We start from the raw sequence: 13,801 nt of genomic DNA, 5'->3' as shown, positions 1-13,801 counted from the left end.
GAGCGGCCCCATGGCGGAGGACGAGGCCAGAGGGAAGTTTCGGCAGCTCGCCTCGGCCCTGGAGTACTGCCACCGGAAGGGCGTGGCGCACCGGGACCTGCGGCTGGAGCACGTCCTTCTGGACGGCGAGGGCAACGTGAAGCTGTCGGGCTTCGGCAGCAGCGCCGTGTTCCTGGGCCAGGAGCTGAGCACCCAGTGCGGGAGCCCCTGGTACGCGGCCCCGGAGACCTTGCAGGGCCGAGCCTACGCCGGGCCCCCGGCGGACGTGTGGAGCCTGGGCGTGGTGCTGTTCTTCCTGCTCACCGGGGCCCCGCCGTTCTGGGGGTGTGACCTGGCGACGGTGCGCAGGCGGGTGCTGAGTGGGAGGTTCCCGCTGCCGATGTTCCTGTCCTGGGAGTGCAGGAACCTCCTTGGCAAAATGCTCACCCTCAACCCACAAAAAAGAATAAGTATCCGGAAAATCCTGAAGGACCGCTGGGTGAATATGGGGCAAGAGAAACTGCGGCCCTACAAGGAGCTGCCCTTTGACACCAGGGATCCCTGGGTAATGAGTGTAATGCTGAGCATGGGGTTTCAGCAGGACAGGATAGAAGACTCTTTAAAAAACAAGCGATATGACTCCCTCATGGCCACGTACTTAATGCTTAGTGACAAGAAACCACGGGTGGTGGGCCACAGCATCCTCGTAAGACCTTATGTGCCTCCCATGGACCCCAGCAGCCGCAGCTTCTCCCTCACCTACTCGGCGCAGCTGAAGGCGTCTGCGTGCGCAGGGAGACGCCATCGCATCAAACCTGGCTTTCCCGCCTGGCTCTGCAGGGCTGCAAACCAGCATCAGCTGCCTAAGGGGAACGCGGAGTCAGAGCTGAAGGCCACAGAACCTGCCAGGATCCTACCCGGCCTGGAGTCCAGGATCGCCACCCCCAGCCCAACCTCCACCCACAGCACCAGCAACATTCCAGAGGGCCCAGAGGTCACCTGCCATGGCAACCTCCTCCATGCTGGGCAGCGTGAGGGGGCAAGGCCAATCTCTCCTTCTGGCCCCACCCAGGGCCGGTGGCGGGCTGCTGGGAGCTTCTTAAATTTCCTCAGAGACTGGTGTTGTTGCCTGGACCCCAAAAAGATACTTTGAAGTAAAAAGTACCCTTGTAAAAGATATTTGTTCTTCATTTGTTTAAGCTTAGTGTCTGCAAAATATCTTGTAGGGCCGGTTTAAAATAGAATGTATTAATGGAAATCTGGAGGTTCGGGAAGGCCAACAGATGAGGAGATGATGCCATTGCCAAGATAGTTTGTTGCTCATAGTTCCCAAAGGGGCCACACCACAGCACACAGGGCCCCACGGGGAAGCCCCAGGGTGGTCAGGAGGCAGAGGGAGCGGGGGACACTGTGGGCAGGAGGAGCCTTTCCTGTGGTTTCTGGAGGAAGGAACAGCGAGGCAGGGTGAGCAGGCTCAGGACTGGCTGGTCTAAATAACTTCACAGGCTTTGGGGCACGAGGCTGTCCCAGTTGTCTGATACCCACCCTGGGGGACAAGGGCCGGGGGTAGCGGCCTCGACTACACGTGTCCAATAGAGGAGGTAGTTGGGGTGTGGATGGACACTGGATTGGTTGGTTTGTATTTGAAAAATGGGCCCAAGAAGGAGGGTTCTTTCTCCCTGGGGGTGGCGGGTCGGCATGACGAGGGAGGCAGAAGGCCGAATTGATCGGATTCAGAACAAGGCCTGTCCGCATGTGCACGCAGGACAGATGTTAAAGCATCAGGTTACAGAAGCTAGACACATGGTCCAGACAAGGCTCAGCTCAGATGTCACCTGAGGAGCCTTCCCTGCCTGCTCCGTCTACAGTGACAGCGACCCCACCCCAGTCTCCCTGCCGTCACCCACCCCATTCCCCTCACAGTGTTCAGGGCCCGGCCCCTTGCTCAGCACCCCACCGTGACTCTCCCCCCCAGAGGAAGGTCCTCACAGGACCTCCCATGCCCTGCAGCATCTGGGCCTCCCCCTCTCTCGTCTCCTCCCACCACTGCCCCCACCCCCCTCCCCTGGTCCCCCGGCCCTGCTTTTCCTCTGTGGCACTTCTGCCATCTAACCTGCTGTGCTCTGCTCAATGTTTGTCCCCCTCTGTGATGGCTCCACGGGCGCAGCAGCATTTGTTTTCTCATCTCCTTCACTGCCGTCTGTCCGTGCCTCCAGCCTGAGTCAGGGCTGGGCACAGAGCAGGGCTCCATGGACAGCGAATGAACAGATAACGCTTAGCACTCCCGGAAGCGTGCTCCTTTGTAATCTGCAGCGTTCACTCACTAGCGCAAGTCTGAGGCCCTACTGCTGCTGGGCCAGCTCCGGACACTGGGCAGCCTAGTAGGGGCTGAGAAAAAGTAAGTAAAATATACACAAAGCCAGGCGGGAGTATGTACCATGGTGAAAAAGTGAGGAAGGACTTGAGCAAATTCCTGAAGATCTTTAGGGAGTAAGCAATGCAGAGGGTAGAGTGTTCTAGGCTAGAAGACCAGCAAGTGCAAAGGCCCTGAGGCCACAGTGGGCTACAACTTAGAGAGTCTTAGTTATTAGTGTGGAGTGTTAGTTTTGTCTCGAATCTGAATTTCGCTTTTGTTTATAATCCTTGCTTTCACCTTTCTAGCTAGTTAACCTGAGTTCAGCAAATTCTATTCTATTCTATGATTTAATGTAGAACCGGGTGAATTTGGGTGAAGTCAGTATGTGTTCATTGAATGGCCTCCCTGGGCCCAGCTGTATTAGGCATCAGGAGGCTGTGAAATCAACACAGTGGTCATCCTCTTAACGACCCCACTGGATGAATATCCTCGCTGTCCTCCAGCCCCTCCGCTGCCCCATCTCATCTGGGTCTCGAGCTCCGACCCTCACCCTCTGTTGCACCTTCACCCCCACTTCCACTTCCCCCTAGACTTGTCTCTCTGAGTGTCCTTGAGCTTCTTGAAGTCAGCTTGACCTAAACGGAGTTCAGCCCTTGGCCCATGTGTGCATCCTCTCCATGAAGTCCCTCTGGGTGAGGGAGCCCCCCCCAGCGGACTCCTCCACCCCCAGGCAGGACTCCTCCCCACCCTGCCGTGCCGATGTGCCAACCCCCTGGATGCACTGCCTCGGGAACCCTGTCACCTTCTCCCTCCTGTCTTCAGCCTTGGGCTGCACACTGACCTCCCCCTCTTCACAAACCACCAAATGGCTGCTACACTTACAAATGGGGACGCAGAGGTGACACAGGCAGGTGTGATTGGAAATGGTGAGCAGCATCGCAGAGCAGAGCGCAGACCAGGGCTCCCGAGAGGGCAGAGAATGGCTATTGTGGCGTCAGGACGGCCATAAAGGGGGCGAGGTGGGCACCCACGGCAGCCCCTCTCCACGTTCCCCAGGAGCCCTGCGTCTCAGCCTCGGCTTGGGCTGGCTGCCCCTCCTTCTGTCTGTTAGGTGGGTGCCTGTTCATTCGTTCACTCACTCATTCGCTCATCATGGACTTGGTTCCTGCCTGGTGCCAGGCCCTGGCTAGATGATGGCTGGTCCTTGGAGACCCAGCTCAGACCTCGTCTCCTCCATGAAGCCGTTCTTGATCCCCACCCCCTCCTGCAGCCCCTGTGGCCTCACCTGGCCCCCCAGTGCTGTGATCACACTCTGATGAGCTCTCCAAGCTGTGAGCCCTCGGGGGGCTCTGGGCCAGATGCAGAAATGGGTTCAGACATGGGATGATGGCTAAAACCCTGAATACACGAGAGGATTACCTACGGGCCTGATGGGGGTCAAGTTCACCTCCTCTCTCCCTCCTGGACCAGGGCTCCTCATTCCCAGGAACTGAGCAACCTCACCCTGTGCTCATTTTGACCCTTATCCATCGATTTTCTTTCAATGTTAATTCTTTTTAAACTCTGAAGACAGGTCATGAGGGTGTTCCTCAGTAATGAGAAACTTAATTATCATTTCAAGGGAGGGAATGCATCTGTGGTGCCTGAACCAAGACAGAACAATGTGGAAAGCACAGGATGCTGAGGAAGAGCTGGCTCAGGGGCTGGGCCTTGGGGCAGCAGAAAGAGGGGAGACAGAGACTTAGATGGAGACAGAGCTGCCAGGGTGGGGTTCAAGCCGGGAGGAGTGGGAGTCCAGGGGCCTCCACACATGAGGGTGGCAGCTTCCGGAGTCCCCCTCTGTCACGTACAAGCCATGTTTGTCATCCTGCAGCACCTCCAGGCCTTAGGACGAGCTGGTCCTCCCGCAGGAGCGCCTTTGCTCTGCTCTCCAGACAACAGTGCCCTCACGCTGGGAGACTCTGCCCCCTGGGCATCTGTTCCTCAGCCTGCCTGTCCTGTACCCCCACCCCCACCATGACACACGCAGCCCGCTCTGTGCTTAGGTCACCTGGTTGTCATCGCCTGAGGCTGGCCTGTCTGCTTGTGTGAGAGACCGGCAGACCTGGCTTCTAAGCCTTTCAAGTCTGCGTGACCTTGGACCAGTCCCTTGTCCCTTTGGAGGCTCAGTTGGAGGCTCAGTTTCTCACTATAAGTGGGTCTGGCAGTGGCCTCCTCACTGTGGCGCTGTGCTCTCTGAGCTGCTGGAGCTGGTGCATTGGATGGGTGCCTCTTGCTGGTGCCCTTGGTGCTGACCCCAGGGTCATGGCCCCAGCATGCCCAGGGTTTGTGGAACACCCGGCTGTAGTGATGCATGAGGTAGTGGGAGATGGGCAGGAGGTCAGGGTGCAACTTTGGAGTCAGAAGACACGGCATTCCTTGGGGACACTTCCCTGAGCCCCTGGTCCCGGGCCTTGCCCACCCACACCCCTTCTCAGCTGCCTTCAGGGCACTCAGTGAACCCCTGCTCTAAGGCTGCATTCCCCGTGCATCTAACCCAGGCCGGACACTGCTGTGGTCACATCCCGGGTGAAGAAGTGAAGCTCCACGGGGCTAACGGGAGGACGACAAATTCAGATGCCTCCAGGGGTCAGGCTGGCACAGGCTGCGGAGGACCTGGGCAGGGGATCGCTTAGGGAGTAGCAAGCTGGGAGCACAAGCGCTGTCCAGAGAGCGGCTGCAGCTCAGCTCCAGAAGAGCGTTGCCTTGAGGGACTGTCACAGGTGGCCAGATCTCATTTCATACATAAAATAAGCTAGACAGCTGGAATTTTGTTGGTAATCTTCCAGTTTTTAAATGTTAGCGTTAACTTTTAAAATCTAGATTTGCCGCTAGACCCTGTGTTGGTTTAAAATGCTTGGCTGTGTGTGGGCTCAGGAGCAGCTGGCACACTGGATGCTCTTGTGACTCTATTCCCCCTCCTAGCTCCCTCACCTAGTGCCTCCTTGTGCATGTTCAGGGGACAGCTTCATCCCCCAAGGCAGAGTATGTTGGCCTGTTGGCTCCTGGGTGGCTGGCTGCCGTATGGGGGCGCTGGGCTCTTGGGGGAGTCACCCTTTCCTGCAGCGGCCCCGTGGCAGGTGGTGCTGTCCAAGCCCACTCACACATACCTGGCGCGTCCATCCACCCTCTGTTAGACTCGCTCTGCTCTATCCTGCCTCTCCCTTTATGTTGTGGCATCCCTTACTTGCTCATCCCCACCTAGGAATCCAGATCCCCCATCTGTTGTCAGGACTTCTGTTTTCCTCTTCATCTCACCTCTTGATCAGAGGGAAAGTATTTTGACTCCGAGAGGAAGAAAGTCTGAAACTAGAGTTTCCTCTTTGGGCTGAAGATCACTCGTCAGCCTAGGCCCACAGTGCATCTGGCTCTGAGGTCAGCATTGCAGCTTATTCCTCCTTTTAGACTTTCAGTGGCTCAAATAAGGCTGATCTTTAAGCCTGGTCAGCCCTGCTGAAGGCCTTAAGGACCGTGTGTCCATTAAAAACATGTTTGGTTATATTTGTTTATATGTTACGCTGTTGGAAATACAGGGATTCATAGTTTGATTTTAGGCTTAAACAAAATTGTAACTTTGTAATATTTCAATTTTATTGTAGATCAAATCAACTTTTAGGAGCCGACTTAAACACCTAACCATGCTCTACTAACTGCCACTGGGGGTAAATGCGTCTTATGTGCAGCGTGTTTGACTTGCAAGTGGAATTTTGAAGTATAGCCACTAGAATGCTGGAATTAGCCTCTTCTACACTATTTGAGGCTTAATTTTGAGTTGCCTTGAATTCATCCTGTACTTAGTAAATGAAATTTGATGTGTCTCTCCCAGGCTATTTGTGTCCCCTCTCACGGTAAGGCCGATGACATGCTCATAGAAGGTAGTTAATAAGTGCTTGCTGGATGAACAAAGACTAGGGCCCACAGTCCTTAGTATTTAGGGGTTTTTTAATGTCCCTGTTTCGTTCTGGGTTGCAGATAGTTTGATATGTGTCTTAATTTGTCCTGTGGCTATTGTTCTTGATGTTTAGTTTGTTTTCTAGAATTGTGAGTTCCTACGTGGTAGCCACTAGCCACATGTGGCTATTGAGCACTTGAAATGTGACTAGTGTGACTCAGGAACAGAATTTTAATTTTAATTAAGACATTTAAATTTAAAAATTCATGATTGATTTAGCTATTGGAAAATGTTTGAGTATGTTTGGAGTGTCTTGAGAGGTGAATCTACTGATTTTAAGTTCTGTGTGTGGCTCCCGTATTTCTCGTGGACTGTGCTATTCTGGATGTTCCCCCTTGATGTCGAAGACCCGATACTAAGTCTAGGGCGTGAGGAAGGGAACTGAGGGGTAAGAGGGCTGGGACGCCATTCATGCTGACGGTGTAGGACGTGAGCCCGCTTGGGGAGTCGGAGCTCACGATAGGGAAGGCAGGAACATAGTGAAGTATATGGCACTGAAATTCAGCCTGGCATTTGGGAAGAAAGGGCAGGGCTGACAGGGCAAGAGGAAAGGTTGTAGGATAGAGCAGCATAGAAAGGATAAAAGAGAAGTAAATGCTTTTGTAGTAGAAATTATTGGAAGCATTCCCCTGCTCTTTGTGAGGGATGACAGGCCGTAAAGGGCTATCTTACTCTCTTGATGAAGCTCGGACAACATGGAAGAGTCTCCCGGAGACACTGGAACACCTTCTGTTCAGAGACACTGAACGCAATGAGGCAGGCATTAATAGGCAACTGAGGACAGCTGTTCTTTGTTATGGAAGCATTGCATCTATGCCACATGGAGGAGGAGCCCTTTAGGAAAATGAGCTGGACTTTTCATTCATTCAGCAAACGTTTATTGAGTACCGACTGTGTGCCAGGCACCATACCAGGCGGTATTGAAACAAAAGTGAATGAAGTTGTACGTGAATATTCATAGCAGCAATATTCACAGTCTCCAAAAAGAGGAAACAAACCAAATGTCTATCAGCTGAGCAATGGATGAACAAAATATGGTTTGTCCATACAGTAGGGTATTATTTAGTTATAAAAGAGAATTAAGTGCTGACTCATGCTACAATATGGATGAACCTTGAAAACATGCTAAATGAAAGAAGCCAGGCACAGGAGGCAACATGTTGTATGATTCCGTTATGTGAAATGTCCAAAATGGCCAAATGCATAGAGACAGAGAGTGGATTAGTGGTTGCCAAGGGATGCCGAGAGGGGGCAATGGGACGGACTGCTAGTAGGGATGGAGTTTCTTTTAGGGGAGATGGAACTATTCTGGAATTCGGTAGTGGTGGGATTTGCACAAAATAGTGAATACACTAAAAACCACTGAAGTATACACTTTAAAATGGTGAATTTTATGTTATATGAATTTTGAGGGGTGGGATGCGGACATAGTGGGCCTCCTGGTGCGATGCACGGAGAAGAGCTCAGCAGGCGTCTCTGTAGTTAATTGCAAGAACGTAGTGCCGGGTCTACACGGGTGCACACCCCGAGTGGCCTGAGGTTGAGATCATCCTGTGGAGTGAAAGTCCGGTACTCTTAAAACTCTCAAGGCAGGAGAGACAGGGAACAGCCAAGGAACCATTCTGGATGGAAGGAGACCGAGGAGACGGGACAATAAACACAACGTGTGATCTCGAACAGGATCCTGGGCCAAAAAGAAAAAGCGATTTGTGGGATAGTTGGTGAAATTGGAAGGAGATCTATGGACTGGATGGGAGATTGGTATCAATGTTCATTTCTTGATTGGAGGAATCATTCTAATGTAGGAGACTGACTAGCTACACACTAGGGTATTTAGAGCTTATGGGCAGAGAAAGAGAGAGAGAGAAGTGGAGTAAAATGTTAACAATTTGAGATTCGGAATGTAGAGTATGAAGAAGTTCTTTGTATTATTCTTGTAACTTTCTGAAGGTCTGAAACTTTAAAAATAAAAGAAAATTACTTAATTACCAAAAAATTAAAATAAAAGAGCTGGCAAAAACTCGAAGATCTTGAATTAGACAGGCTTCAGGCATAGTTTGCTCAGGGCTCCAGCTCACTTTTTCTCCCTCACTCTCAGCTCTGCGCTTCTCTGTAGATTTTACCCTCAGGCTGGTTTCCTTTTGGTCCCAACGTGGCTGCCACAAGCAGGGACTATAGGCCCCCAAACTTCCAGGGGGGAATTAGTGAATTAATTACATTGGTTGGACTAATCTAGATGCTGGATGTGTGTGAATCCTACCCAAATTGTAGTGTTGTTGCATCATGATGAAGGGTAGCTCCCCAATGGAGAATGTTCATGTTCTTGGGAATCAGCCTAGGTACTTAACCAGTGAATGCCCAGCACCCAGCTGTATGTTGAGCAGACACCCAAGAAGGTGAATTTAGTGCAGATACAGAGGACATGAGTAAACACTTGTACTAAAAGAATTGAAGGTATTTTCTAGGAAAATATAAATTATTCAAGAGAATGAGGAAAAAAAGCCACAGAAAGAGAAAATATTTGCAAAAGACTTAACTGATAAAGGTTTGTTATCCAAAATATACCAAGAATTCTTAAAACTCAGCAATAAAAAACAACTCAATTAACAAATGGATAAAAGATCTAAACAGACACCTCACTAAAGAAGATGTACAAACAGCAAATAAGCATGTGAGAAATGCTGTACGTCATATGTCATCAGGGAAGTGCAAATGAAAACATCAGTGAGATACAACTAGACACCGAATAGAATGGCCAAAACCCACAACCCTGACAACGCCAAATGCTGCCGAGGATGTGGAGCACTAGGAGCTCTCATTCAATGCTGATGGGAACGCAAAACAGTACAGCCACTTTGAAAGACAGTGTGGTGGTTTCTTACAAAACTAAACATACTCTTACCGTATGATCCAGCAATCATGCTCCTTGGTTTTACTCAAATGAGTTGAAAACTTACGTCCACACACAAAAACCTGCGCTGGATGTTTCTAGCAGCTTTATTCATAATTGCAAAACTTGGAAGCAACCAAGATGTCCCTCAGGAGGTGAATGGATGAATGAACTGTGGTGCGTGCAGGCAATGGAATAAAAAGTGAGCTGTTAAGCCATGAAAAGACATGGAGGAACTTTTAATGCATGTTCTAAGTGAAAGAAGCCAATCTGAAAAGGCCACGTACTGCATGACTTCAGTGATGTGACTTTCTGGAAAAGGCAAAACTTTGGAGGCAGTAAAAAGACAGTGGTTTCCAGGGGATAGGAGGGAGGAAGGGATGAGCAGGTGGAGCATGCAGGATGTTTAGGGCAGTGAAAATACTCTGTGTGATGATATAATGGTGGATATGTGTCATTACACATTCGTCAAAACCCGTAGAATGTACAACACCGAGAGTGACCCTAATGGAAACTATGGACTTGGGTGATAATGATGCGTTGATGCAGGTTCATAACTGTAACAAATATTCTACTTTGGTGCCGGGATGTTGATAGTGGGGTGTGTTGTGTGGGGGGCAGGGGTAGGGGGAATATGTACAGGGTATCTATACTTGCCACTCAATGTTTGCCGTGAACCTAAAATTGCTCTAGGAAACAAAGTCTGTTAAAAGGGATATGAAACAAAACAGCGATTGAAAAGATAGTCAAAGATCTATACCTCAAAAGACAGCAAGCCCAGTGTTGTAGGTAAGTTCTACTAAGCTGTCAAGGAAGATACAATTCCTGTATAATATAAACTGTTCCACAACTTAACAAAAGTAAAGATCTTCCTGACTTTTTTTATGATCCTGACATGCATATATCTTAGATTAAATATTAGCATAGTCAATTCACTACTGAATTAAAAGAAAAAATGTACCATGACCGATAGAATTCTTCTCAGTAATGCAAGGAATGTGCCAGATTGACGTAAAGGAAACTGTAAAACTAGATGGAAGGATGTAAAAAACCTGAAGAAATGGAGAGACAGGCAGTGTTGTAGGAGAGGGAGACCTGACTGGGTCAAGAGGCCGTTTCTTCCCGAGTCAGTCTGTAAGTCCGCAAGTGTAATTCTAATCAAAACGCCCACAGGATTTCAGTGAAGCTTGACAGATGACTCTTAAAGTTCATCTGAATTAGAAATGCATAAGGATAACAAAGTCAATTTTGAAAAAGAATAATAATCAGGAGGTATATGAACTATTTACCAAACATATTTTGAGGTTAAGTAATAAAATACTGAGGTATTGGTGCATGAACAGACAAATCATTCAATGAAACAGAATAAGGTATAGAAATAAACCTGATTATTGAAATATTCACTCATCCAACTAATGTTTATTGAACGTATCAGCATGGTTCTCTATGTGGGTGAGGTAGGAATAAACAAAACGGATAATGTCCTTGCCTTCTTGGAACTGACCTGCTAGCAGGGGAGGATGAACAGTGAGTGAACCAAGTCCTTTGGTATGGCACGTGGTGACAGGTGCAGCTCGGGCCAGGATGGCAGGAGTGGAACTGGTGAGAATGGTCCAATTCTGGAATATTTTGAAGGTAGAGCCAGCAGGATTTGTTCATTGATGTTGATGTGTGGTATGTGAGAGAGAGGAATCAAGAATGATGCCAGGGTTGGGGCTCATGTACTGAGATGGGGGAGATTTGCGAGGTGGGGGAGTGCATGAGTTTGCTTCTGGTCCTTTGGTTAGAGATGCTCACCACACCCCCAAGAGCATTTATCCGGTAGGTAGTTGAGTTTGTGGGTGTGGACTTAGGTGAAAGTATTGGGCTAGAGATATTAATTTGGATGTCAGTCAGAGACTGGAGAATGATGGACAGAGTGCAGACAGACAGGAGAAGGACAGAGCCCCGGGCCCTCCACCACAAGCAGTGGGGAAGATGAGGGCACCGAGTGAAGGACACTGGGAGGAGCAGCCAGTGGAGGAGGAGGAAAACCGGGAGAGTGAGGGCTCCTGGGAGCACGGAGGGCAGTGTCTCGAGGCGGAGGGAGCGGTCCACTCCGTCAAGCGCTGAGAAGTCCATGACCGCGGGGTTTAGCACAGTGCTTGTGTCTGCACAGAGAGAAGCTCCAGAGCGACCGGCAGCAACTTCAGGGTAGCGAGGGAGGGGAACCGTGGGAGGGGGATTAGCTTTACACAGCCCATTCCATTTCCTTTATCAAATTAAAAGTATCTCTGAAGCGAGTATGCTTAAAGTTGTATTTACTTCTATTTATCTGAGTATTGGACTCATGAGTGTTTGTTACATTATTTCCTTTATTTTTCTATATGTTTAAAATGTTGCCTAATTACAAAGAAGAAAAACCAGTTATACATAAATATTTACAACAAGTATGCATAAAATATTTTTAGAATGATGCCCAAGAAACTGGTAAATACTTGTCACTGGCAGGCTGGCATGCGTTATGATGTTCGCGGGTCCTGGGCAATTTTGCCTCCTTTAAAAAATATTAAAAATTATGTTTTATAATTGCCTTGGTATAAAGACAAATATCATCCAGGCCGGGTTCCTTATTATATGTTCATTATTATTATATTTATTTTTTCTTGTTATTGTAAAAGAAATTAAAATTAAAACATTTCTGGGAGCCCCTGAAGGTCATGTGGCCATGTGTACGTTGCCTGTGTGCCCAGTGGAGTTGTCGGCCCCAGGCGGGGGCTGGGAGTCAGGGGTGGAGGGAGACTTCCTTTTCACTCTATACCTTTTGTTTTATTTGAATTTTTTAAATTCTGCGTATTTATCCCTTTTTTAAAAGGAGGCAAAGCCTACACATGAATAAGTAAAAGAGAATGAAGCTAAGAGATGGGGCAAGGATGGAAAGAGACAGTTCACAGTCGAGTCAATACAATCGGCCAGTAGCCCTGAAAATATGCCCAACCAGACGTGATCAGGGAACTGCAAATCAGACAATAAAAAGTTTTTAACAGCAAAAATGAAAAATATTGATGCTGCTGCGTGCTGACTGGCATGGGGAATGGGTGCTCTCAGTGTGATGGGCTGTCACTGGTTCGGTCTTTCAGGAGAGCAATTTATTGGTGTTTGTCCACACGTGATGCAAATGCCCTTTGACCAGGGACAGTAATTCCAAAATGTCTAACATATAGAAATACTCTCACGAACGAAAAAAGATATGTGCATTGCAGCCTTGTTTATTTGAGTGAAAATTAAAAATAACGTAAATGTCCATAAATAGGGGAATTGATAGATTGTGGTGTATACATCCTGCAAAAAATGTTAGTTAGTTGTTGAAGTAATAAGATAGATCAACGTGCAGCAGCACAGAAAGTCCACCGTATTGTTATGTGAAATAAGCCAGTTGCAGACAGTGAGTTTGGGCCTCTCTGCAGGTGTGTGTCTGTGGAAACAGATGGAAGCCTTCTAGAAGAATCCATGCTCAACTCTGGAAGGGAGACTGATGGAGGCGAGGGCGGGGGGGTAAAGGGGGATTTTTAGTCTGTAGTTTGTATATGTCCATAGTGCTTAATTTTATTACAGAGAATATGTTTATATAATACTTATATAATCTTTTAAACAATTAAAAAATTTAAGGTAGTTAAATTAAAATTTAAAATTGAATTAGTTACAATTTAAGGTAGTTGCTGCGCAAGGCTGGATACGATCCTTCCCAACCAGGCCGAAGGGTTGAGAGGCGAGGAGAGGCCGGATTTGTGGGGCCTGGGGGGAGCTTCAGTTTGGGATTTCGGAGCTTCAGGGTTTCCAAGCTAGAAAGGTCCCGGGCCCTTTGCCTGTGCAGAAATCCAGCTAAAATCCACGAACTGCTGGCCTCTTGTGGCCAGATCTGTGCCAGCCAGTTTCACAGACGTGAGATGGTGCAGGTGTCAGCCCCACCCCACGAGGGAGGGGTTCTCATTCCCACTCACAAGATGAAGTCTCGAGGCTCAGGCAGATTGCCTGGCCGAAAGTGGCAGAGTCAACTGGAAGCCTGGGGCCAACCCTCCCAGAATGGTGGCCTCGCCAAGCCCCAGGGTGGTGGGGCTGAAGCCTGGCAGCACCGGGACACCCCAATGAGGGCGGGGTAGCAGGGCACAGGGCTGATTTGGGGCAGTTGTGCCCTCTGTTCCAGAATAGGTCTGGATTTCCAGGGACCGTGTTTGTCCTTGAGGGCCAATGATGGTTTGAGCAGTGTCAGTGCCGGTTGCGTGTGTGAGGAGAGTGAGTGAGGGCAGAGGACCCTGTAATGCAAATCAGAATGGGCAAAGGACTAAAGGAGAAAGGTCAAAGAGAGCCCCAGGCTAGGCTGGTCCTCTGAGTCCCAACACACACAGTTCTGGGAAAGCAGCCGGGTTCCATCCAGGTCCCCAAGGGCACAGCCTGTGTGTGGGGTCCCTCCCTCTCAGGATTCTGCCCCAAAGAGGCAGCTGAGACGTCCCTAAACATCACCAACTCTGGGGAAGCCCCAGCCCAGCTGGCACCGAATCTGGGACTCCTCTTCCTCGCGCTGTGACCGCAGCTCCCACATCCGCCT

The 13,801-nt window shown here is 49.3% G+C and overlaps 1 pseudogene; it reads left to right on the top strand.

Moving 5' to 3' along the window:
- LOC138915141 (serine/threonine-protein kinase MARK2 pseudogene) overlaps positions 1-6,086 on the top strand; it is a 53,396-nt pseudogene extending 47,310 nt beyond the window's left edge.
- The last annotated feature ends 7,715 nt before the right edge of the window (positions 6,087-13,801 follow it).

This window comes from Equus caballus, chromosome 18 (genome assembly GCF_041296265.1).
Source record: "Equus caballus isolate H_3958 breed thoroughbred chromosome 18, TB-T2T, whole genome shotgun sequence".
Lineage (NCBI taxonomy): Eukaryota > Metazoa > Chordata > Mammalia > Perissodactyla > Equidae > Equus > Equus caballus.
Note: the sequence above shows the minus strand (reverse complement) of the source record. Positions and strands in the feature narration are given on the sequence as shown.